Genomic DNA, 5,242 nt, shown 5'->3' with positions numbered 1-5,242 from the left:
TTTAGAGCTTTATTTATTTTGCAGTTCAGTGCTATTAATCTAGCATAGCTACACTTGTTTTCTACTTAATGACTAATCAAATGCATAGGTTGATTTCTTTAAATATTTCTCATGTAATAAAATATTCTGATCAATGTTCTAAACTTTTTAAAAAATGATTTGTAAATAGTATCATTTAACCAAATTTCTAAGGCTAGAAAATTTGCTTTGGAAAGACTGCTTCAATATGTCTAACTTGACTTGAAATAAAATAAGTAAACACATTGAGTTGATTATTATATTTTGAGCCAAAGTCTGAGGAAAATCATATTCTACTCCAATGGTTATTTATTAGAAGGAATACTCAACAGTTACAGCAGTTTATATAGGGAAAACCAGTGTTCAGAGGATATTATAAGAAATTATTTATAAGAAACTAGACTTATGAAGTATGTTTAAGAAAAAATATTCAATAGTTGATTTGGGGAAACAGGTGGAACATTTAAGTTTCTGGATGTAAAGACTGAATCAGTGTGGTAAAGATTGATTATACAAAAACATTGCTTTTTTTTAGGGAAACTATTCAGTTGGATATACACTTTACAGATAGGAAATATATTTAACAAATACTACATTTAAATATTTAGATAATAGCAAAATGCAACCACAGATGACTTTAAATAATATAACAAAATGCTAAAAAATAATACTTGATTTGTATTAAAACAGATGAATGATTAAACATTAACTAAGTTTTTAACTATTTAAAAAAGCAAAAGGGATTCAAATGGGTATTTGAGTCCCTCTTAGCTTGCTAAGGATGTACGTTTCCTGGGATGGCGACCTTACCAGAAATGTCTGGTTGTGCTGTGAGAAACAGTGCCAGTGAGAAAATTGAAAAGTCTGTGGAAACAAATGATATATTGCTAAAGGAGTTGAGGTATTGTTCCTTCTTCAGAAAAGGTGGAATTTAACCATAGCAAAAAAAAAAAAAAAAAGTGTAAAGTATGTTATCTTGAAAAGTAAAACTGAAGTTGTTTAATTAATCAATTAATTAATTGTTTTATTTAATGTTATACCACTGTTGTAAGAAGTTTACACTGGAACTTTTAATAAGAAAAAAAGGAAAGAGTTTTAAGGTTACTGTAAATGGTAAAAGTAATCATTTCTCCTCTTTATGACTGCCAAATATATTTCTGAAATTCAATGATATTTGGCATTCAGGACATAAAATATATGAGACAATCACTGGGCTTTAGTATCATGGCAAAGGCACTTTTAAGCTGCCAGCTGAAAGCTGATTTAGAAGGGAAAACAGTCAAACTTATTTCATAGTTTTTTGAGACTGTTTGAAATTGATTGATTGATTCACTTTTCCAAATAGAAGAATGACTTCACTCTAGATTTTCCATGCCTTTTCTAATTTTCTTCATTTAATTTAAAACAACGATAAAAGTTTAACAACAGACACCATATTTAAGAGATTTAGAAACAAATGTTCTTCAGAGGGAGTAAATTGCCTTGGGCAATATTGTACTTTATTCACACTCATTTATAATACTGACATGGAGTACTTTTAACATGATTTATATACTTCAAAGCAGGAAGGACTGCATTGAATCTGTAGGTTTCCTTGGGTAGCAGGGTCATTTTAACAGTATTGACTCTGCCAATCCCAGAACATGGAATATCTCCCCGTCTGATTGTGTTGTCTTCCATTTCTCTGTCAATGCCTTACAGTTTTCCAAGTACAGGTCTTTCGCCTGCTTCAGTAGGTTTATTCCTAGGTATTTTATTCTTTTCTGTGTGATGGTAAATGAGATTGCTTCTTTAATTTCTTTTTCTGCTATTTTGTTGTCAGTTGATTTTATGTCCTGTGACTTTATTGAGTTGGATTATTATTTCTAAGGTTTTTTATGGTGAAGTATTTAGGATTTTCCACAGAAAAGATCATGTCATCTACAAAAGAGTTTTACTTCTTTTCCAATTTGGATGGCTCTAATTTTTTGGGTGTGTGCCTAATTGCTCTGGCTAGAACTTCCAGTAGTACATTGAATAAGGGTTCTGAGAGTGGACACCCTTGTCTTGCTTCTGATCTTAGAGAAAACTTTCAACCTTCCACCACTGTATAGTTATCATATATGGCCCTTATTATGTGGAGATACATTTTTTCTATACCCAGTTTTACAAATATATTCTTGATGGACTGATTCCTTCATTATCATGTAATGCTTCTTTTTCTCTTAACTATCTTTTGCTTAAAGTCTGTTTTGTTTGGTGTAAGTGTAGCTACCCTTGCTTTCTTTACATTAACATCTGCTTGAAACATTTACTTCCATTCCTGCACTCAGTCTGCGTGCGTCCTAAATCTAAGTGGAGTCACTCGTAGGCAGCCTATCATTGGATGTTTTCTAATATTTTTCTGTGTGAATTCATCAGTGCTTTTTTTAAAAATCGCTAAATTTCTTTAAACTAAGTAGGATAAGATATCTTACAAATAAATAAAATGCCCATGATTCTTTTGTAGTAACTCAAGAATGAATGAAAATGAAATGGTAATGCAAGAGGGAGTGTGACAAAAACAGTAAAATTTCAGATTTGTAAAATGTTATGCTTTAAATTTTTAGTGATAATATATCTTTTGTGTCAGTTAATTAACACTTGAATCAATAATGCTTCAATTGCAGAATAAATAAGCAACAAAAAATAAATAAAACAATTTGTTACCTGAGTATATAGGTTTATATCTTGGCCTTGTGAGAACTGAGGTGTATGCACTTTTTTAAAAATGTCATAATTGTTGTTTTCTTATCTGAAAGGGCTTACACTATCAAGACTGTTGAAAATTCACAAGAAATAAATGAGATAATGCTTTTGAGCTCATTTGAACACTGGTAAATTTTATTTATATGGCAAAATTGTCTCTTTCTCTCTCTCTCTCTCTCATATACACACACACACAAATTTAAAGAGAGAGAGAGAGATGTGCTATCCTTGTTCTTAGTGTGTTCATTATGTAAAGGAAAAAAACACATTTCTATATATTTAACACTGTTTCTAAACCCTACTATAAATTTTTAAAATGAACATAAATAGAATCTTCAGGGAGTACAGATGTAGAAATGACAGATATAAGCCCTGATTTGGGGATACAATTTCTTTGAAAGAACTAAGTTTGACACCTAATACAGCACAGAAAGCAGAATATCTAAAAGAAATCATTATCTTGCATAAGTATAGCTGTTGAAATAAATCAACATCTACAGCTTTTATATCCTCTTCATACTATCAATCAAGGTTGCTTCACTTTATAAAAATGAAAAGCCTTAAGAAAGCATCATCAAACACTTCTGGTACATGATGTGTTAAATCAGCTGGTTAGGGCTGTAAGATTGCTATGAATACGTATTTTATGTCAATCACATAAAAGTCACAAGGCTTCGGTATTGCAAAATGTGCCTTTACTGCTGTAACCTAGACTGACATGTGATACAGGAAATAGACTGATTTTCTTTTTATGGACAATTTTCTTGATTCTCTTATTTCTTTTTACTGTCAGTGTGGAACTACTTGATCATTGTCTTAATTTCACTGTTTGCTCACCAAAATGACGCTCTCACAAGCTTATTGAGGTTCAAAGTCACTTCTAAAAAAAACAAAATGAACACACACACAGAACAGAAACAGACTCATAGACATAGAATACAAACTTGTGGTTGCCAAGGGGGAGGGGGGTGGGAAGGGACAGACTGGGAGTTCAAAATTTTATTTTTAACATACACCAGTTAATTAGTTCATTGTTGACAGTAAGATAGATGTTTACTTTTGATTAAAAAACAAAACATGTACAGTATGTCTATCGAGCTCACCTAATTTTAAATTTCACAACTACACAGGTACTCCTTCCCTCCCATGCCACCAAGAAGCAAACAATACAAAATTATAGCTAATAGAAAGTGTAATTTTAAAATAGTTTTAAAACATAGTCCAAAACTGCTTCTGCACTCCTCCTTCCCCAGTTGGAGAATACTGTCAATGATGTAAAGTACAGAAAAGGAACAAATGGGATATGAAATTGACCAGCACAATTTTTAGCAACAGTTTCAAAACAAATTTCAGTGGTTTAAGAAAACATCAATAACTGCCTAAAATATATTATTTTTCACTGTGCTAAGGTATAAAATTTCATAAATCTAAAACCAGTGTAAATGTAACAATTAGATAGCTGAAATATAAACTAGAAAACGCAGGCTTCCAATGTACAATAAATATATTAATAATCAGTAACTTTTTATAGTTTATAAATATAGTTAATAATCAGTAACTTTTTATAGTTTTATATTTTATATTCAACTTCCAAAACTGACTATATGTGGTTAAAGTATCTGCCATTAACATAATTTAATCTCAAAATATATCCATACTCTCTCTTATGTACCATATTAGAGGGAAAAAAGCATGTTTAAATAAAAAATGAAATCCACAAAATGAAAACTATCAAATTAAAACACACCACTTCATTACTACATTTTCAAGAGACTATAGGTAGGTACTAAGCACAACTCTGAAAGATATGGCCCCCTTCACAAGCACATTCGATTTCAAATAGCAAGGACAGTAATTAAAATTTTAATACTAAAATGTCACTCTTTAAATCATCCATGCTTTACTAGTTAGTTCTGACCTCAAATATACCAACATACTTCCCAACACTAAAAGCATTAAAGCTCTTACCCTGACATCTGTAAATAATAAAAAAGGAATTTAAAAGACACAATTTTTCATTAAAATGAATGTAAAATGGTATTACCTTGAAAGTATCAAACACAATATACCCTGAAGCCTTTCATTTTAGCGCCTACAGAATTGAAACTTCGTTTTATTATGCGAGGATTGCATGAAATATAAGACACTATTCTACAATCTCGTTTCAACGGTGATTAGGAAAATGAAAGATCATAGGTACTCAGACTTTTAAGTAACAAAACTTAGCCTTTTAAACTTCACAACCTTTTAATGGTCAAATTCCTAAAACCTCAGTGTTAATACTTAAAATCTGTACTCATAGGAAACCAAAATTGTATCCAGTATGAGGCAGCAGTTGAACAGCTAATCTAAGATGTGACTTTTTCTTCAATCAGCTTCCACCTTGCTCTGCGCTTTTATTTTGCACCGCAGTTTTTCACTCAAATAGAGAAAGACAAGACGCACTCAGGTAGGAGGGGTCCGGTCCCCCTCCGCCCGCGTCAAGGCGAATCGGGGG

Source organism: Camelus bactrianus, chromosome 1, assembly GCF_048773025.1.
Source record: "Camelus bactrianus isolate YW-2024 breed Bactrian camel chromosome 1, ASM4877302v1, whole genome shotgun sequence".
In the NCBI taxonomy this organism is placed as follows: domain Eukaryota; kingdom Metazoa; phylum Chordata; class Mammalia; order Artiodactyla; family Camelidae; genus Camelus; species Camelus bactrianus.
This window is presented reverse-complemented; position numbering follows the sequence as displayed.